The following is a 21156-nucleotide window of genomic DNA, read 5'->3' as shown; positions in this document are numbered from 1 at the left end:
ATGCTTATTCAATACCGCCAGCAGATGGAGACACTGGGGGATAATTTTCTAAGGATTTATACTGATTTTTCCTGTCTGAATTTGTCGCACAGAAAGTTGCAGGCCAAATATGTGTGACATTTCTGCGACTTTAGCTTCTAGAGCATTTTTACAACATTATACATAGGTGCTGAATACATAAAAAGCGACTGTTCAGCGACAGACAAGTCGCATCGGCTGAAAGTAGGCCAGAATGTCAGTCCATGTTGGAGCAGGTTTAGATACAGTCTAAAGTATAGATCTCAAAGTCTGTGCACAGAATTTAGCAAGGGCCTCGCACCTTCTGATGCATCAGGTAGGTGCACAATAGCATAGCCTAACCCTCTGTACTTTGGTCTATATTGATGCGGGACATAGACAGCCAGCTGATGACCAATCCATTAGTGCAATGGATGGCTGGAAGCATTTGTCTTTGCCTTTGCAATACCACAGAAGCAATGCATGGTCAATGTACAGCAATGACACACCTGTGTGAACAGCCAGGAGACCCCCCCCCCCCCCCCCCATGTTATGTTACATAGTTACATAGTTAGTACGGTCGAAAAAAGACATATGTCCATCAAGTTCAACCAGGGAATTAAGGGGTAGGGGTGTGGCGCGATATTGGGGAAGGGATGAGATTTTATATTTCTTCATAAGCATTAATCTTATTTTGTCAATTAGGAACATTCAGCACCCACCCGCTATCAAGGCAGCTGCCTATCATGTCATGCCCTACCTGCACAGGTGTGCTGGCTACTCAAATGATCCAATTAAGGAGGCCATTTAGTCAGCAGCAGCAGAAGTCCTGTGCCTGGACGCTCCAACAGGGGCCAGACACAAGCAGAAGCAGAAGCAGCAGAAGCAGCAGCAGCAGCACCACCTTTTGTTTTTTGGCTGCAGCAGCAAGGCCCACAGGGCTGGCTAGCTGGCTAGCCAGCAAGCAGGTAGCAATGAAAGTAGGAATCTTTCTTTTTAACCCTGTAAGGGGGTGGTGCACTGTACCCGAAGATACTGCCATATCGGGTCAATGCATAGGGCGACGGAAGCAAGCTTCGAAATCGGCCCCCGTTCTCAAAAATCCATTTAATATATGGTCCCCAGATAGGGGACGTATCAGATATTAAACTGATAAGAACAGATCCTACACTTGATCTTAGCCAAAAGGCCGAGAAGCGATAACCGTGAAAGGGGCGGGCCCAACAAGGTCCCCTTCATGGGCACTATCACTGCTTGCTGTCAGGGAGGCTGCCAGACAATTTTCCATGCACACTCTGGGCTGGGGGGCAGTCAACCACCAGTACACACAGCAGAACCTAAACCCATACCATTATTGCTAAGCAGCAAGACAGGGGCCCATTGCACTCCCACGGGGCCTTTTTAAATGCAATCCATAACCCGGATTTGCCAGGAACCCTTCTTACTCCTCCTACTTGCATGTGACACTGGGCTTAGGATCTGCATAGGAAACACACACACAAGCACACACCTACCTTTGTTGCCTGCAGATGCCTCCTTGGCTGTCCCCAAACGGTATCAAACCAACACCCACGGGAAGCTGTAAGCATAGAGGACATGCCTGCACCCCATTGGACTTACCTGTGTGGGTTAAATCCGGGTTATTTGACAACCTATGGCGGTGATGGTTCTGCTCAGGCAGAGCAGTGCTGATGCTCCTCATAAAGCTGTCGCTGCTGTGAAGGTTCTAGGTGACATCACAAATCCCTATGGTTACATACACAACAAAGCTGGGTTGTTGTTGTTTACACTCTGCAAGGCCTGTGGAAGTGAGTGACATCATAGCACTGTAGTTCTGAGGGTTCTAGATGGATGCAACAATCTCCTGTTGCTTCTATGAAGGCCATAATAGACGACATCACCAAACAGCTCCATAGTCACATACACAGCAAAGGAGAGATGTTGTTTACACCTAGTGATGTCAGTGGTATTGAGTGACATCACAGCACAGTGCTAAGGCTCCTGGGCCTGGACACAGCAGTGGCTGCAATATCTCAACGGAGAATACGTTTATATATATGTGTGTGTGTGCGCGTATATATATATATATATATATATATATATATATATATATATATTTCTCCGCCGAAATCACTTTTAAACCCATTTCCACCTTTTTTTCCCTTCTCTTCCTCTTACTTTTTTTTCACGTTTTTTTACGTTTTTCTCCTTTTCGCCTCTTTTCTGGGCGTATTATTCTTCTTTTTCTTCTTTTTTTTCGTCTAATGCATACCCCATCAGTGCAGCAATGCTTATTCAATACCGCCAGCAGATGGAGACACTGGGGGATAATTTTCTAAGGATTTATACTGATTTTTCCTGTCTGAATTTGTCGCACAGAAAGTTGCAGGCCAAATATGTGTGACATTTCTGCGACTTTAGCTTCTAGAGCATTTTTACAACATTATACATAGGTGCTGAATACATAAAAAGCGACTGTTCAGCGACAGACAAGTCGCATCGGCTGAAAGTAGGCCAGAATGTCAGTCCATGTTGGAGCAGGTTTAGATACAGTCTAAAGTATAGATCTCAAAGTCTGTGCACAGAATTTAGCAAGGGCCTCGCACCTTCTGATGCATCAGGTAGGTGCACAATAGCATAGCCTAACCCTCTGTACTTTGGTCTATATTGATGCGGGACATAGACAGCCAGCTGATGACCAATCCATTAGTGCAATGGATGGCTGGAAGCATTTGTCTTTGCCTTTGCAATACCACAGAAGCAATGCATGGTCAATGTACAGCAATGACACACCTGTGTGAACAGCCAGGAGACCCCCCCCCCCCCCCATGTTATGTTACATAGTTACATAGTTAGTACGGTCGAAAAAAGACATATGTCTATCAAGTTCAACCAGGGAATTAAGGGGTAGGGGTGTGGCGCGATATTGGGGAAGGGATGAGATTTTATATTTCTTCATAAGCATTAATCTTATTTTGTCAATTAGGAACATTCAGCACCCACCCGCTATCAAGGCAGCTGCCTATCATGTCATGCCCTACCTGCACAGGTGTGCTGGCTACTCAAATGATCCAATTAAGGAGGCCATTTAGTCAGCAGCAGCAGAAGTCCTGTGCCTGGACGCTCCAACAGGGGCCAGACACAAGCAGAAGCAGAAGCAGCAGAAGCAGCAGCAGCAGCACCACCTTTTGTTTTTTGGCTGCAGCAGCAAGGCCCACAGGGCTGGCTAGCTGGCTAGCCAGCAAGCAGGTAGCAATGAAAGTAGGAATCTTTCTTTTTAACCCTGTAAGGGGGTGGTGCACTGTACCCGAAGATACTGCCATATCGGGTCAATGCATAGGGCGACGGAAGCAAGCTTCGAAATCGGCCCCCGTTCTCAAAAATCCATTTAATATATGGTCCCCAGATAGGGGACGTATCAGATATTAAACTGATAAGAACAGATACTACACTTGATCTTAGCCAAAAGGCCGAGAAGCGATAACCGTGAAAGGGGCGGGCCCAACAAGGTCCCCTTCATGGGCACTATCACTGCTTGCTGTCAGGGAGGCTGCCAGACAATTTTCCATGCACACTCTGGGCTGGGGGGCAGTCAACCACCAGTACACACAGCAGAACCTAAACCCATACCATTATTGCTAAGCAGCAAGACAGGGGCCCATTGCACTCCCACGGGGCCTTTTTAAATGCAATCCATAACCCGGATTTGCCAGGAACCCTTCTTACTCCTCCTACTTGCATGTGACACTGGGCTTAGGATCTGCATAGGAAACACACACACAAGCACACACCTACCTTTGTTGCCTGCAGATGCCTCCTTGGCTGTCCCCAAACGGTATCAAACCAACACCCACGGGAAGCTGTAAGCATAGAGGACATGCCTGCACCCCATTGGACTTACCTGTGTGGGTTAAATCCGGGTTATTTGACAACCTATGGCGGTGATGGTTCTGCTCAGGCAGAGCAGTGCTGATGCTCCTCATAAAGCTGTCGCTGCTGTGAAGGTTCTAGGTGACATCACAAATCCCTATGGTTACATACACAACAAAGCTGGGTTGTTGTTGTTTACACTCTGCAAGGCCTGTGGAAGTGAGTGACATCATAGCACTGTAGTTCTGAGGGTTCTAGATGGATGCAACAATCTCCTGTTGCTTCTATGAAGGCCATAATAGACGACATCACCAAACAGCTCCATAGTCACATACACAGCAAAGGAGAGATGTTGTTTACACCTAGTGATGTCAGTGGTATTGAGTGACATCACAGCACAGTGCTAAGGCTCCTGGGCCTGGACACAGCAGCGGCTGCAATATCTCAACGGAGAATACGTTTATATATATGTGTGTGTGTGCGCGTATATATATATATATATATATATATATATATATATATATATATATTTCTCCGCCGAAATCACTTTTAAACCCATTTCCACCTTTTTTTCCCTTCTCTTCCTCTTACTTTTTTTTCACGTTTTTTTACGTTTTTCTCCTTTTCGCCTCTTTTCTGGGCGTATTATTCTTCTTTTTCTTCTTTTTTTTCGTCTAATGCATACCCCATCAGTGCAGCAATGCTTATTCAATACCGCCAGCAGATGGAGACACTGGGGGATAATTTTCTGAGGATTTATACTGATTTTTCCTGTCTGAATTTGTCGCACAGAAAGTTGCAGGCCAAATATGTGTGACATTTCTGCGACTTTAGCTTCTAGAGCATTTTTACAACATTATACATAGGTGCTGAATACATAAAAAGCGACTGTTCAGCGACAGACAAGTCGCATCGGCTGAAAGTAGGCCAGAATGTCAGTCCATGTTGGAGCAGGTTTAGATACAGTCTAAAGTATAGATCTCAAAGTCTGTGCACAGAATTTAGCAAGGGCCTCGCACCTTCTGATGCATCAGGTAGGTGCACAATAGCATAGCCTAACCCTCTGTACTTTGGTCTATATTGATGCGGGACATAGACAGCCAGCTGATGACCAATCCATTAGTGCAATGGATGGCTGGAAGCATTTGTCTTTGCCTTTGCAATACCACAGAAGCAATGCATGGTCAATGTACAGCAATGACACACCTGTGTGAACAGCAAGGAGACCCCCCCCCCCATGTTATGTTACATAGTTACATAGTTAGTACGGTCGAAAAAAGACATATGTCCATCAAGTTCAACCAGGGAATTAAGGGGTAGGGGTGTGGCGCGATATTGGGGAAGGGATGAGATTTTATATTTCTTCATAAGCATTAATCTTATTTTGTCAATTAGGAACATTCAGCACCCACCCGCTATCAAGGCAGCTGCCTATCATGTCATGCCCTACCTGCACAGGTGTGCTGGCTACTCAAATGATCCAATTAAGGAGGCCATTTAGTCAGCAGCAGCAGAAGTCCTGTGCCTGGACGCTCCAACAGGGGCCAGACACAAGCAGAAGCAGAAGCAGCAGAAGCAGCAGCAGCAGCACCACCTTTTGTTTTTTGGCTGCAGCAGCAAGGCCCACAGGGCTGGCTAGCTGGCTAGCCAGCAAGCAGGTAGCAATGAAAGTAGGAATCTTTCTTTTTAACCCTGTAAGGGTGGTGCACTGTACCCGAAGATACTGCCATATCGGGTCAATGCATAGGGCGACGGAAGCAAGCTTCGAAATCGGCCCCCGTTCTCAAAAATCCATTTAATATATGGTCCCCAGATAGGGGACGTATCAGATATTAAACTGATAAGAACAGATACTACACTTGATCTTAGCCAAAAGGCCGAGAAGCGATAACCGTGAAAGGGGCGGGCCCAACAAGGTCCCCTTCATGGGCACTATCACTGCTTGCTGTCAGGGAGGCTGCCAGACAATTTTCCATGCACACTCTGGGCTGGGGGGCAGTCAACCACCAGTACACACAGCAGAACCTAAACCCATACCATTATTGCTAAGCAGCAAGACAGGGGCCCATTGCACTCCCACGGGGCCTTTTTAAATGCAATCCATAACCCGGATTTGCCAGGAACCCTTCTTACTCCTCCTACTTGCATGTGACACTGGGCTTAGGATCTGCATAGGAAACACACACACAAGCACACACCTACCTTTGTTGCCTGCAGATGCCTCCTTGGCTGTCCCCAAACGGTATCAAACCAACACCCACGGGAAGCTGTAAGCATAGAGGACATGCCTGCACCCCATTGGACTTACCTGTGTGGGTTAAATCCGGGTTATTTGACAACCTATGGCGGTGATGGTTCTGCTCAGGCAGAGCAGTGCTGATGCTCCTCATAAAGCTGTCGCTGCTGTGAAGGTTCTAGGTGACATCACAAATCCCTATGGTTACATACACAACAAAGCTGGGTTGTTGTTGTTTACACTCTGCAAGGCCTGTGGAAGTGAGTGACATCATAGCACTGTAGTTCTGAGGGTTCTAGATGGATGCAACAATCTCCTGTTGCTTCTATGAAGGCCATAATAGACGACATCACCAAACAGCTCCATAGTCACATACACAGCAAAGGAGAGATGTTGTTTACACCTAGTGATGTCAGTGGTATTGAGTGACATCACAGCACAGTGCTAAGGCTCCTGGGCCTGGACACAGCAGCGGCTGCAATATCTCAACGGAGAATACGTTTATATATATGTGTGTGTGTGCGCGTATATATATATATATATATATATATATATATATATATATATATATTTCTCCGCCGAAATCACTTTTAAACCCATTTCCACCTTTTTTTCCCTTCTCTTCCTCTTACTTTTTTTTCACGTTTTTTTACGTTTTTCTCCTTTTCGCCTCTTTTCTGGGCGTATTATTCTTCTTTTTCTTCTTTTTTTTCGTCTAATGCATACCCCATCAGTGCAGCAATGCTTATTCAATACCGCCAGCAGATGGAGACACTGGGGGATAATTTTCTAAGGATTTATACTGATTTTTCCTGTCTGAATTTGTCGCACAGAAAGTTGCAGGCCAAATATGTGTGACATTTCTGCGACTTTAGCTTCTAGAGCATTTTTACAACATTATACATAGGTGCTGAATACATAAAAAGCGACTGTTCAGCGACAGACAAGTCGCATCGGCTGAAAGTAGGCCAGAATGTCAGTCCATGTTGGAGCAGGTTTAGATACAGTCTAAAGTATAGATCTCAAAGTCTGTGCACAGAATTTAGCAAGGGCCTCGCACCTTCTGATGCATCAGGTAGGTGCACAATAGCATAGCCTAACCCTCTGTACTTTGGTCTATATTGATGCGGGACATAGACAGCCAGCTGATGACCAATCCATTAGTGCAATGGATGGCTGGAAGCATTTGTCTTTGCCTTTGCAATACCACAGAAGCAATGCATGGTCAATGTACAGCAATGACACACCTGTGTGAACAGCCAGGAGACCCCCCCCCCCCCCCATGTTATGTTACATAGTTACATAGTTAGTACGGTCGAAAAAAGACATATGTCCATCAAGTTCAACCAGGGAATTAAGGGGTAGGGGTGTGGCGCGATATTGGGGAAGGGATGAGATTTTATATTTCTTCATAAGCATTAATCTTATTTTGTCAATTAGGAACATTCAGCACCCACCCGCTATCAAGGCAGCTGCCTATCATGTCATGCCCTACCTGCACAGGTGTGCTGGCTACTCAAATGATCCAATTAAGGAGGCCATTTAGTCAGCAGCAGCAGAAGTCCTGTGCCTGGACGCTCCAACAGGGGCCAGGAAGCAGAAGCAGCAGAAGCAGCAGCAGCAGCACCACCTTTTGTTTTTTGGCTGCAGCAGCAAGGCCCACAGGGCTGGCTAGCTGGCTAGCCAGCAAGCAGGTAGCAATGAAAGTAGGAATCTTTCTTTTTAACCCTGTAAGGGGGTGGTGCACTGTACCCGAAGATACTGCCATATCGGGTCAATGCATAGGGCGACGGAAGCAAGCTTCGAAATCGGCCCCCGTTCTCAAAAATCCATTTAATATATGGTCCCCAGATAGGGGACGTATCAGATATTAAACTGATAAGAACAGATACTACACTTGATCTTAGCCAAAAGGCCGAGAAGCGATAACCGTGAAAGGGGCGGGCCCAACAAGGTCCCCTTCATGGGCACTATCACTGCTTGCTGTCAGGGAGGCTGCCAGACAATTTTCCATGCACACTCTGGGCTGGGGGGCAGTCAACCACCAGTACACACAGCAGAACCTAAACCCATACCATTATTGCTAAGCAGCAAGACAGGGGCCCATTGCACTCCCACGGGGCCTTTTTAAATGCAATCCATAACCCGGATTTGCCAGGAACCCTTCTTACTCCTCCTACTTGCATGTGACACTGGGCTTAGGATCTGCATAGGAAACACACACACAAGCACACACCTACCTTTGTTGCCTGCAGATGCCTCCTTGGCTGTCCCCAAACGGTATCAAACCAACACCCACGGGAAGCTGTAAGCATAGAGGACATGCCTGCACCCCATTGGACTTACCTGTGTGGGTTAAATCCGGGTTATTTGACAACCTATGGCGGTGATGGTTCTGCTCAGGCAGAGCAGTGCTGATGCTCCTCATAAAGCTGTCGCTGCTGTGAAGGTTCTAGGTGACATCACAAATCCCTATGGTTACATACACAACAAAGCTGGGTTGTTGTTGTTTACACTCTGCAAGGCCTGTGGAAGTGAGTGACATCATAGCACTGTAGTTCTGAGGGTTCTAGATGGATGCAACAATCTCCTGTTGCTTCTATGAAGGCCATAATAGACGACATCACCAAACAGCTCCATAGTCACATACACAGCAAAGGAGAGATGTTGTTTACACCTAGTGATGTCAGTGGTATTGAGTGACATCACAGCACAGTGCTAAGGCTCCTGGGCCTGGACACAGCAGCGGCTGCAATATCTCAACGGAGAATACGTTTATATATATGTGTGTGTGTGCGCGTATATATATATATATATATATATATATATATATATATATATATATTCTCCGCCGAAATCACTTTTAAACCCATTTCCACCTTTTTTTCCCTTCTCTTCCTCTTACTTTTTTTTCACGTTTTTTTACGTTTTTCTCCTTTTCGCCTCTTTTCTGGGCGTATTATTCTTCTTTTTCTTCTTTTTTTTCGTCTAATGCATACCCCATCAGTGCAGCAATGCTTATTCAATACCGCCAGCAGATGGAGACACTGGGGGATAATTTTCTAAGGATTTATACTGATTTTTCCTGTCTGAATTTGTCGCACAGAAAGTTGCAGGCCAAATATGTGTGACATTTCTGCGACTTTAGCTTCTAGAGCATTTTTACAACATTATACATAGGTGCTGAATACATAAAAAGCGACTGTTCAGCGACAGACAAGTCGCATCGGCTGAAAGTAGGCCAGAATGTCAGTCCATGTTGGAGCAGGTTTAGATACAGTCTAAAGTATAGATCTCAAAGTCTGTGCACAGAATTTAGCAAGGGCCTCGCACCTTCTGATGCATCAGGTAGGTGCACAATAGCATAGCCTAACCCTCTGTACTTTGGTCTATATTGATGCGGGACATAGACAGCCAGCTGATGACCAATCCATTAGTGCAATGGATGGCTGGAAGCATTTGTCTTTGCCTTTGCAATACCACAGAAGCAATGCATGGTCAATGTACAGCAATGACACACCTGTGTGAACAGCCAGGAGACCCCCCCCCCCCCCCATGTTATGTTACATAGTTACATAGTTAGTACGGTCGAAAAAAGACATATGTCCATCAAGTTCAACCAGGGAATTAAGGGGTAGGGGTGTGGCGCGATATTGGGGAAGGGATGAGATTTTATATTTCTTCATAAGCATTAATCTTATTTTGTCAATTAGGAACATTCAGCACCCACCCGCTATCAAGGCAGCTGCCTATCATGTCATGCCCTACCTGCACAGGTGTGCTGGCTACTCAAATGATCCAATTAAGGAGGCCATTTAGTCAGCAGCAGCAGAAGTCCTGTGCCTGGACGCTCCAACAGGGGCCAGACACAAGCAGAAGCAGAAGCAGCAGAAGCAGCAGCAGCAGCACCACCTTTTGTTTTTTGGCTGCAGCAGCAAGGCCCACAGGGCTGGCTAGCTGGCTAGCCAGCAAGCAGGTAGCAATGAAAGTAGGAATCTTTCTTTTTAACCCTGTAAGGGGGTGGTGCACTGTACCCGAAGATACTGCCATATCGGGTCAATGCATAGGGCGACGGAAGCAAGCTTCGAAATCGGCCCCCGTTCTCAAAAATCCATTTAATATATGGTCCCCAGATAGGGGACGTATCAGATATTAAACTGATAAGAACAGATACTACACTTGATCTTAGCCAAAAGGCCGAGAAGCGATAACCGTGAAAGGGGCGGGCCCAACAAGGTCCCCTTCATGGGCACTATCACTGCTTGCTGTCAGGGAGGCTGCCAGACAATTTTCCATGCACACTCTGGGCTGGGGGGCAGTCAACCACCAGTACACACAGCAGAACCTAAACCCATACCATTATTGCTAAGCAGCAAGACAGGGGCCCATTGCACTCCCACGGGGCCTTTTTAAATGCAATCCATAACCCGGATTTGCCAGGAACCCTTCTTACTCCTCCTACTTGCATGTGACACTGGGCTTAGGATCTGCATAGGAAACACACACACAAGCACACACCTACCTTTGTTGCCTGCAGATGCCTCCTTGGCTGTCCCCAAACGGTATCAAACCAACACCCACGGGAAGCTGTAAGCATAGAGGACATGCCTGCACCCCATTGGACTTACCTGTGTGGGTTAAATCCGGGTTATTTGACAACCTATGGCGGTGATGGTTCTGCTCAGGCAGAGCAGTGCTGATGCTCCTCATAAAGCTGTCGCTGCTGTGAAGGTTCTAGGTGACATCACAAATCCCTATGGTTACATACACAACAAAGCTGGGTTGTTGTTGTTTACACTCTGCAAGGCCTGTGGAAGTGAGTGACATCATAGCACTGTAGTTCTGAGGGTTCTAGATGGATGCAACAATCTCCTGTTGCTTCTATGAAGGCCATAATAGACGACATCACCAAACAGCTCCATAGTCACATACACAGCAAAGGAGAGATGTTGTTTACACCTAGTGATGTCAGTGGTATTGAGTGACATCACAGCACAGTGCTAAGGCTCCTGGGCCTGGACACAGCAGCGGCTGCAATATCTCAACGGAGAATACGTTTATATATATGTGTGTGTGTGCGCGTATATATATATATATATATATATATATATATATATATATATATATATCTCCGCCGAAATCACTTTTAAACCCATTTCCACCTTTTTTTCCCTTCTCTTCCTCTTACTTTTTTTTCACGTTTTTTTACGTTTTTCTCCTTTTCGCCTCTTTTCTGGGCGTATTATTCTTCTTTTTCTTCTTTTTTTTCGTCTAATGCATACCCCATCAGTGCAGCAATGCTTATTCAATACCGCCAGCAGATGGAGACACTGGGGGATAATTTTCTAAGGATTTATACTGATTTTTCCTGTCTGAATTTGTCGCACAGAAAGTTGCAGGCCAAATATGTGTGACATTTCTGCGACTTTAGCTTCTAGAGCATTTTTACAACATTATACATAGGTGCTGAATACATAAAAAGCGACTGTTCAGCGACAGACAAGTCGCATCGGCTGAAAGTAGGCCAGAATGTCAGTCCATGTTGGAGCAGGTTTAGATACAGTCTAAAGTATAGATCTCAAAGTCTGTGCACAGAATTTAGCAAGGGCCTCGCACCTTCTGATGCATCAGGTAGGTGCACAATAGCATAGCCTAACCCTCTGTACTTTGGTCTATATTGATGCGGGACATAGACAGCCAGCTGATGACCAATCCATTAGTGCAATGGATGGCTGGAAGCATTTGTCTTTGCCTTTGCAATACCACAGAAGCAATGCATGGTCAATGTACAGCAATGACACACCTGTGTGAACAGCCAGGAGACCCCCCCCCCCCCCCATGTTATGTTACATAGTTACATAGTTAGTACGGTCGAAAAAAGACATATGTCCATCAAGTTCAACCAGGGAATTAAGGGGTAGGGGTGTGGCGCGATATTGGGGAAGGGATGAGATTTTATATTTCTTCATAAGCATTAATCTTATTTTGTCAATTAGGAACATTCAGCACCCACCCGCTATCAAGGCAGCTGCCTATCATGTCATGCCCTACCTGCACAGGTGTGCTGGCTACTCAAATGATCCAATTAAGGAGGCCATTTAGTCAGCAGCAGCAGAAGTCCTGTGCCTGGACGCTCCAACAGGGGCCAGACACAAGCAGAAGCAGAAGCAGCAGAAGCAGCAGCAGCAGCACCACCTTTTGTTTTTTGGCTGCAGCAGCAAGGCCCACAGGGCTGGCTAGCTGGCTAGCCAGCAAGCAGGTAGCAATGAAAGTAGGAATCTTTCTTTTTAACCCTGTAAGGGGGTGGTGCACTGTACCCGAAGATACTGCCATATCGGGTCAATGCATAGGGCGACGGAAGCAAGCTTCGAAATCGGCCCCCGTTCTCAAAAATCCATTTAATATATGGTCCCCAGATAGGGGACGTATCAGATATTAAACTGATAAGAACAGATACTACACTTGATCTTAGCCAAAAGGCCGAGAAGCGATAACCGTGAAAGGGGCGGGCCCAACAAGGTCCCCTTCATGGGCACTATCACTGCTTGCTGTCAGGGAGGCTGCCAGACAATTTTCCATGCACACTCTGGGCTGGGGGGCAGTCAACCACCAGTACACACAGCAGAACCTAAACCCATACCATTATTGCTAAGCAGCAAGACAGGGGCCCATTGCACTCCCACGGGGCCTTTTTAAATGCAATCCATAACCCGGATTTGCCAGGAACCCTTCTTACTCCTCCTACTTGCATGTGACACTGGGCTTAGGATCTGCATAGGAAACACACACACAAGCACACACCTACCTTTGTTGCCTGCAGATGCCTCCTTGGCTGTCCCCAAACGGTATCAAACCAACACCCACGGGAAGCTGTAAGCATAGAGGACATGCCTGCACCCCATTGGACTTACCTGTGTGGGTTAAATCCGGGTTATTTGACAACCTATGGCGGTGATGGTTCTGCTCAGGCAGAGCAGTGCTGATGCTCCTCATAAAGCTGTCGCTGCTGTGAAGGTTCTAGGTGACATCACAAATCCCTATGGTTACATACACAACAAAGCTGGGTTGTTGTTGTTTACACTCTGCAAGGCCTGTGGAAGTGAGTGACATCATAGCACTGTAGTTCTGAGGGTTCTAGATGGATGCAACAATCTCCTGTTGCTTCTATGAAGGCCATAATAGACGACATCACCAAACAGCTCCATAGTCACATACACAGCAAAGGAGAGATGTTGTTTACACCTAGTGATGTCAGTGGTATTGAGTGACATCACAGCACAGTGCTAAGGCTCCTGGGCCTGGACACAGCAGCGGCTGCAATATCTCAACGGAGAATACGTTTATATATATGTGTGTGTGTGCGCGTATATATATATATATATACATATATATATATATATATATATATATATATATATATTCTCCGCCGAAATCACTTTTAAACCCATTTCCACCTTTTTTTCCCTTCTCTTCCTCTTACTTTTTTTTCACGTTTTTTTACGTTTTTCTCCTTTTCGCCTCTTTTCTGGGCGTATTATTCTTCTTTTTCTTCTTTTTTTTCGTCTAATGCATACCCCATCAGTGCAGCAATGCTTATTCAATACCGCCAGCAGATGGAGACACTGGGGGATAATTTTCTAAGGATTTATACTGATTTTTCCTGTCTGAATTTGTCGCACAGAAAGTTGCAGGCCAAATATGTGTGACATTTCTGCGACTTTAGCTTCTAGAGCATTTTTACAACATTATACATAGGTGCTGAATACATAAAAAGCGACTGTTCAGCGACAGACAAGTCGCATCGGCTGAAAGTAGGCCAGAATGTCAGTCCATGTTGGAGCAGGTTTAGATACAGTCTAAAGTATAGATCTCAAAGTCTGTGCACAGAATTTAGCAAGGGCCTCGCACCTTCTGATGCATCAGGTAGGTGCACAATAGCATAGCCTAACCCCTGTACTTTGGTCTATATTGATGCGGGACATAGACAGCCAGCTGATGACCAATCCATTAGTGCAATGGATGGCTGGAAGCATTTGTCTTTGCCTTTGCAATACCACAGAAGCAATGCATGGTCAATGTACAGCAATGACACACCTGTGTGAACAGCCAGGAGACCCCCCCCCCCCCCCCCCATGTTATGTTACATAGTTACATAGTTAGTACGGTCGAAAAAAGACATATGTCCATCAAGTTCAACCAGGGAATTAAGGGGTAGGGGTGTGGCGCGATATTGGGGAAGGGATGAGATTTTATATTTCTTCATAAGCATTAATCTTATTTTGTCAATTAGGAACATTCAGCACCCACCCGCTATCAAGGCAGCTGCCTATCATGTCATGCCCTACCTGCACAGGTGTGCTGGCTACTCAAATGATCCAATTAAGGAGGCCATTTAGTCAGCAGCAGCAGAAGTCCTGTGCCTGGACGCTCCAACAGGGGCCAGACACAAGCAGAAGCAGAAGCAGCAGAAGCAGCAGCAGCAGCACCACCTTTTGTTTTTTGGCTGCAGCAGCAAGGCCCACAGGGCTGGCTAGCTGGCTAGCCAGCAAGCAGGTAGCAATGAAAGTAGGAATCTTTCTTTTTAACCCTGTAAGGGGGTGGTGCACTGTACCCGAAGATACTGCCATATCGGGTCAATGCATAGGGCGACGGAAGCAAGCTTCGAAATCGGCCCCCGTTCTCAAAAATCCATTTAATATATGGTCCCCAGATAGGGGACGTATCAGATATTAAACTGATAAGAACAGATACTACACTTGATCTTAGCCAAAAGGCCGAGAAGCGATAACCGTGAAAGGGGCGGGCCCAACAAGGTCCCCTTCATGGGCACTATCACTGCTTGCTGTCAGGGAGGCTGCCAGACAATTTTCCATGCACACTCTGGGCTGGGGGGCAGTCAACCACCAGTACACACAGCAGAACCTAAACCCATACCATTATTGCTAAGCAGCAAGACAGGGGCCCATTGCACTCCCACGGGGCCTTTTTAAATGCAATCCATAACCCGGATTTGCCAGGAACCCTTCTTACTCCTCCTACTTGCATGTGACACTGGGCTTAGGATCTGCATAGGAAACACACACACAAGCACACACCTACCTTTGTTGCCTGCAGATGCCTCCTTGGCTGTCCCCAAACGGTATCAAACCAACACCCACGGGAAGCTGTAAGCATAGAGGACATGCCTGCACCCCATTGGACTTACCTGTGTGGGTTAAATCCGGGTTATTTGACAACCTATGGCGGTGATGGTTCTGCTCAGGCAGAGCAGTGCTGATGCTCCTCATAAAGCTGTCGCTGCTGTGAAGGTTCTAGGTGACATCACAAATCCCTATGGTTACATACACAACAAAGCTGGGTTGTTGTTGTTTACACTCTGCAAGGCCTGTGGAAGTGAGTGACATCATAGCACTGTAGTTCTGAGGGTTCTAGATGGATGCAACAATCTCCTGTTGCTTCTATGAAGGCCATAATAGACGACATCACCAAACAGCTCCATAGTCACATACACAGCAAAGGAGAGATGTTGTTTACACCTAGTGATGTCAGTGGTATTGAGTGACATCACAGCACAGTGCTAAGGCTCCTGGGCCTGGACACAGCAGCGGCTGCAATATCTCAACGGAGAATACGTTTATATATATGTGTGTGTGTGCGCGTATATATATATATATATATATATATATATATATATATATATATATTTCTCCGCCGAAATCACTTTTAAACCCATTTCCACCTTTTTTTCCCTTCTCTTCCTCTTACTTTTTTTTCACGTTTTTTTACGTTTTTCTCCTTTTCGCCTCTTTTCTGGGCGTATTATTCTTCTTTTTCTTCTTTTTTTTCGTCTAATGCATACCCCATCAGTGCAGCAATGCTTATTCAATACCGCCAGCAGATGGAGACACTGGGGGATAATTTTCTAAGGATTTATACTGATTTTTCCTGTCTGAATTTGTCGCACAGAAAGTTGCAGGCCAAATATGTGTGACATTTCTGCGACTTTAGCTTCTAGAGCATTTTTACAACATTATACATAGGTGCTGAATACATAAAAAGCGACTGTTCAGCGACAGACAAGTCGCATCGGCTGAAAGTAGGCCAGAATGTCAGTCCATGTTGGAGCAGGTTTAGATACAGTCTAAAGTATAGATCTCAAAGTCTGTGCACAGAATTTAGCAAGGGCCTCGCACCTTCTGATGCATCAGGTAGGTGCACAATAGCATAGCCTAACCCTCTGTACTTTGGTCTATATTGATGCGGGACATAGACAGCCAGCTGATGACCAATCCATTAGTGCAATGGATGGCTGGAAGCATTTGTCTTTGCCTTTGCAATACCACAGAAGCAATGCATGGTCAATGTACAGCAATGACACACCTGTGTGAACAGCCAGGAGACCCCCCCCCCCCCCCCCATGTTATGTTACATAGTTACATAGTTAGTACGGTCGAAAAAAGACATATGTCCATCAAGTTCAACCAGGGAATTAAGGGGTAGGGGTGTGGCGCGATATTGGGGAAGGGATGAGATTTTATATTTCTTCATAAGCATTAATCTTATTTTGTCAATTAGGAACATTCAGCACCCACCCGCTATCAAGGCAGCTGCCTATCATGTCATGCCCTACCTGCACAGGTGTGCTGGCTACTCAAATGATCCAATTAAGGAGGCCATTTAGTCAGCAGCAGCAGAAGTCCTGTGCCTGGACGCTCCAACAGGGGCCAGACACAAGCAGAAGCAGAAGCAGCAGAAGCAGCAGCAGCAGCACCACCTTTTGTTTTTTGGCTGCAGCAGCAAGGCCCACAGGGCTGGCTAGCTGGCTAGCCAGCAAGCAGGTAGCAATGAAAGTAGGAATCTTTCTTTTTAACCCTGTAAGGGGGTGGTGCACTGTACCCGAAGATACTGCCATATCGGGTCAATGCATAGGGCGACGGAAGCAAGCTTCGAAATCGGCCCCCGTTCTCAAAAATCCATTTAATATATGGTCCCCAGATAGGGGACGTATCAGATATTAAACTGATAAGAACAGATACTACACTTGATCTTAGCCAAAAGGCCGAGAAGCGATAACCGTGAAAGGGGCGGGCCCAACAAGGTCCCCTTCATGGGCACTATCACTGCTTGCTGTCAGGGAGGCTGCCAGACAATTTTCCATGCACACTCTGGGCTGGGGGGCAGTCAACCACCAGTACACACAGCAGAACCTAAACCCATACCATTATTGCTAAGCAGCAAGACAGGGGCCCATTGCACTCCCACGGGGCCTTTTTAAATGCAATCCATAACCCGGATTTGCCAGGAACCCTTCTTACTCCTCCTACTTGCATGTGACACTGGGCTTAGGATCTGCATAGGAAACACACACACAAGCACACACCTACCTTTGTTGCCTGCAGATGCCTCCTTGGCTGTCCCCAAACGGTATCAAACCAACACCCACGGGAAGCTGTAAGCATAGAGGACATGCCTGCACCCCATTGGACTTACCTGTGTGGGTTAAATCCGGGTTATTTGACAACCTATGGCGGTGATGGTTCTGCTCAGGCAGAGCAGTGCTGATGCTCCTCATAAAGCTGTCGCTGCTGTGAAGGTTCTAGGTGACATCACAAATCCCTATGGTTACATACACAACAAAGCTGGGTTGTTGTTGTTTACACTCTGCAAGGCCTGTGGAAGTGAGTGACATCATAGCACTGTAGTTCTGAGGGTTCTAGATGGATGCAACAATCTCCTGTTGCTTCTATGAAGGCCATAATAGACGACATCACCAAACAGCTCCATAGTCACATACACAGCAAAGGAGAGATGTTGTTTACACCTAGTGATGTCAGTGGTATTGAGTGACATCACAGCACAGTGCTAAGGCTCCTGGGCCTGGACACAGCAGCGGCTGCAATATCTCAACGGAGAATACGTTTATATATATGTGTGTGTGTGCGCGTATATATATATATATATATATATATATATATATATATATATATATATATTTCTCCGCCGAAATCACTTTTAAACCCATTTCCACCTTTTTTTCCCTTCTCTTCCTCTTACTTTTTTTTCACGTTTTTTTACGTTTTTCTCCTTTTCGCCTCTTTTCTGGGCGTATTATTCTTCTTTTTCTTCTTTTTTTTCGTCTAATGCATACCCCATCAGTGCAGCAATGCTTATTCAATACCGCCAGCAGATGGAGACACTGGGGGATAATTTTCTAAGGATTTATACTGATTTTTCCTGTCTGAATTTGTCGCACAGAAAGTTGCAGGCCAAATATGTGTGACATTTCTGCGACTTTAGCTTCTAGAGCATTTTTACAACATTATACATAGGTGCTGAATACATAAAAAGCGACTGTTCAGCGACAGACAAGTCGCATCGGCTGAAAGTAGGCCAGAATGTCAGTCCATGTTGGAGCAGGTTTAGATACAGTCTAAAGTATAGATCTCAAAGTCTGTGCACAGAATTTAGCAAGGGCCTCGCACCTTCTGATGCATCAGGTAGGTGCACAATAGCATAGCCTAACCCTCTGTACTTTGGTCTATATTGATGCGGGACATAGACAGCCAGCTGATGACCAATCCATTAGTGCAATGGATGGCTGGAAGCATTTGTCTTTGCCTTTGCAATACCACAGAAGCAATGCATGGTCAATGTACAGCAATGACACACCTGTGTGAACAGCCAGGAGCCCCCCCCCCCCCCCCCCCATGTTATGTTACATAGTTACATAGTTAGTACGGTCGAAAAAAGACATATGTCCATCAAGTTCAACCAGGGAATTAAGGGGTAGGGGTGTGGCGCGATATTGGGGAAGGGATGAGATTTTATATTTCTTCATAAGCATTAATCTTATTTTGTCAATTAGGAACATTCAGCACCCACCCGCTATCAAGGCAGCTGCCTATCATGTCATGCCCTACCTGCACAGGTGTGCTGGCTACTCAAATGATCCAATTAAGGAGGCCATTTAGTCAGCAGCAGCAGAAGTCCTGTGCCTGGACGATCCAACAGGGGCCAGACACAAGCAGAAGCAGAAGCAGCAGAAGCAGCAGCAGCAGCACCACCTTTTGTTTTTTGGCTGCAGCAGCAAGGCCCACAGGGCTGGCTAGCTGGCTAGCCAGCAAGCAGGTAGCAATGAAAGTAGGAATCTTTCTTTTTAACCCTGTAAGGGGGTGGTGCACTGTACCCGAAGATACTGCCATATCGGGTCAATGCATAGGGCGACGGAAGCAAGCTTCGAAATCGGCCCCCGTTCTCAAAAATCCATTTAATATATGGTCCCCAGATAGGGGACGTATCAGATATTAAACTGATAAGAACAGATAAGGTTTCAACAAAATTTTATTGAATAAATAAGAAACCATACAAAATTTAAAATGCAAAATAATAAAAGGTTCACAAAAGTTTTAAAATACAAATAATAAAACCAGTAATAAAAGGAGAAAAAATAAAAATGGCAGGATAAAACATTATACAAATGTCATAAAAACTGATTATACTGTTATTTCGTTCCATAGAGGCAGACACCACATGGATGCTGCCTCGCTGGCCCCCAACTGTTTCTTGTCTCTTAGGTAATAGATGTACATCTCACTCAGGGCCAGCTTTATACAGTTTTTAACATCAATAAAATCATGTTTAAAAAGTAAGATGTTCCTAACTTTCCAGATGGCATTTTTAAAACAATTAATAATCATCCAGCAGATCATCTGCTGTTTAAAATTGGGGCAGTTAAAAAGACCGTAAAAGACACATTCGTGATTAAAATCTTTTAGGCCGCAGGCCCACTTCAAAAGTGGGCCTACCTTCCTCCAAAGCTCCCGTGCAAAAGGGCAGTTCCAAAATATGTGCAGCACCGTTTCGTCCACTCCGCAGCCATCTCTCGGGCACTTGGCTCTCGCCACCAGTCCTCGCCTGTGCTGAAACTCACGAGTAGGGAGGCACTGGTGGACGATTGCCCAGGCAAGATCCCTGTGTACATTCGCCAGAAACTTCCCGTACACGTTCCGCCATACCTTTTTGGATCTTGCCTGTGTGAAATTGGACACTGCCAGGGTAACCTCACTCCGCCTGAGGACCTTTGATACCTTTCTCTGGTCCCCCAGTATGTCAGGCTCCAAATCTTGGAGACCTAGGAGCCTGACTGTCTTTTCCAACACCACATAATGTTTTGGGGGACACAGAAGCACCGGAGCGTTCAGAGGGATGCGCAACCATCTTTTAAAAACCATGCCCGCAGCGTACCTTAAAAAGCAGCTAAAAATGCCATCGGATTTAATAATTTTAAAACAGAAACAGAAATACTTTATGTAAAAGAAAGTAAAAAGGTTAGGAACATCTTTCCCGCCATTATCTTTACTTTTGTACATAAAATCACGCTTTAATTTCTCCATTTTTGAACCCCATAAAAAAGTAAAAACAATTCTAGTTACTTTTTTAATGTATAAAATAGATGGAGGAAATACCATGGCAATGTATAGCATAATAGGGAGTAAAACCATCTTTATTATTAAAATCTTCCCCTCCATGGTAAGGTTTCTAAGATTCCACATTAAAATCTTCTTCTCCATCTTAGCTATAGCTGAATCCCAGTTAGGGCTCCCATCATTGACCTGGTTAAAAACAATACCTAAAACTTTAATTTGATCCTGTTGCATTGTGACTCCTGGGGTGATGGATGAATCCCAGGAGCCAATATAAAAACAGTCACATTTATCTGTGTTTAGCTTAAAACCAGAGACCTCGCAGAAATAGCTGGTGTTCCTCAATGCCCCCCTCATGGATGGAGAGTCCGGGCACAGTATGGTGACATCATCCATGTACCCCAACACCTTTAGATGGGTCCCTCCTCCACCAGGTATCGGTACGCCTCTTACTACCCGGTCTTTTCTGAGGAGGGCCATCAGTGGTTCGATTGCGCAAATAAAAAGGAGTGGGGACAGGGGGCAGCCCTGTTTGACACCTGATAAAAGAGGAACACCGCTGGTTAAAAAGCCATTAACAGAGACTTGACTAAAACAGGATCGGTATAAAAGCATGATTCGGCTTAAAAT

At 45.6% G+C, this 21156-nt stretch overlaps 9 non-coding genes across 9 annotated transcripts; all 9 read right to left on the bottom strand.

The window, feature by feature from the left end:
• Window positions 1-1007: 1007 nt before the first annotated feature.
• Window positions 1008-1198, bottom strand: LOC130343487 (U2 spliceosomal RNA). Its single transcript, XR_008882794.1, has one exon. It is a non-coding gene; the product is annotated as a U2 spliceosomal RNA (small nuclear RNA).
• A 2090-nt stretch (window positions 1199-3288) lies between these two features.
• LOC130343463 (U2 spliceosomal RNA) lies at window positions 3289-3479 on the bottom strand. Its single transcript, XR_008882773.1, has one exon. It is a non-coding gene; the product is annotated as a U2 spliceosomal RNA (small nuclear RNA).
• A 2086-nt stretch (window positions 3480-5565) lies between these two features.
• Window positions 5566-5756, bottom strand: LOC130343482 (U2 spliceosomal RNA). Its single transcript, XR_008882790.1, has one exon. It is a non-coding gene; the product is annotated as a U2 spliceosomal RNA (small nuclear RNA).
• A 2083-nt stretch (window positions 5757-7839) lies between these two features.
• Window positions 7840-8030, bottom strand: LOC130343462 (U2 spliceosomal RNA). Its single transcript, XR_008882772.1, has one exon. It is a non-coding gene; the product is annotated as a U2 spliceosomal RNA (small nuclear RNA).
• A 2091-nt stretch (window positions 8031-10121) lies between these two features.
• LOC130343547 (U2 spliceosomal RNA) lies at window positions 10122-10312 on the bottom strand. The gene has a single exon (XR_008882847.1). It is a non-coding gene; the product is annotated as a U2 spliceosomal RNA (small nuclear RNA).
• Window positions 10313-12404: 2092 nt separating this feature from the next.
• Window positions 12405-12595, bottom strand: LOC130343546 (U2 spliceosomal RNA). Its single transcript, XR_008882846.1, has one exon. It is a non-coding gene; the product is annotated as a U2 spliceosomal RNA (small nuclear RNA).
• Window positions 12596-14698: 2103 nt separating this feature from the next.
• Window positions 14699-14889, bottom strand: LOC130343545 (U2 spliceosomal RNA). Its single transcript, XR_008882845.1, has one exon. It is a non-coding gene; the product is annotated as a U2 spliceosomal RNA (small nuclear RNA).
• A 2094-nt stretch (window positions 14890-16983) lies between these two features.
• LOC130343544 (U2 spliceosomal RNA) lies at window positions 16984-17174 on the bottom strand. Its single transcript, XR_008882844.1, has one exon. It is a non-coding gene; the product is annotated as a U2 spliceosomal RNA (small nuclear RNA).
• A 2099-nt stretch (window positions 17175-19273) lies between these two features.
• On the bottom strand, window positions 19274-19459 carry LOC130343491 (U2 spliceosomal RNA). The gene has a single exon (XR_008882798.1). It is a non-coding gene; the product is annotated as a U2 spliceosomal RNA (small nuclear RNA).
• Window positions 19460-21156: the final 1697 nt, after the last annotated feature.

This window comes from Hyla sarda, unplaced genomic scaffold (genome assembly GCF_029499605.1).
Source record: "Hyla sarda isolate aHylSar1 unplaced genomic scaffold, aHylSar1.hap1 scaffold_685, whole genome shotgun sequence".
Lineage (NCBI taxonomy): Eukaryota > Metazoa > Chordata > Amphibia > Anura > Hylidae > Hyla > Hyla sarda.
This window is presented reverse-complemented; position numbering and strand designations above follow the sequence as displayed.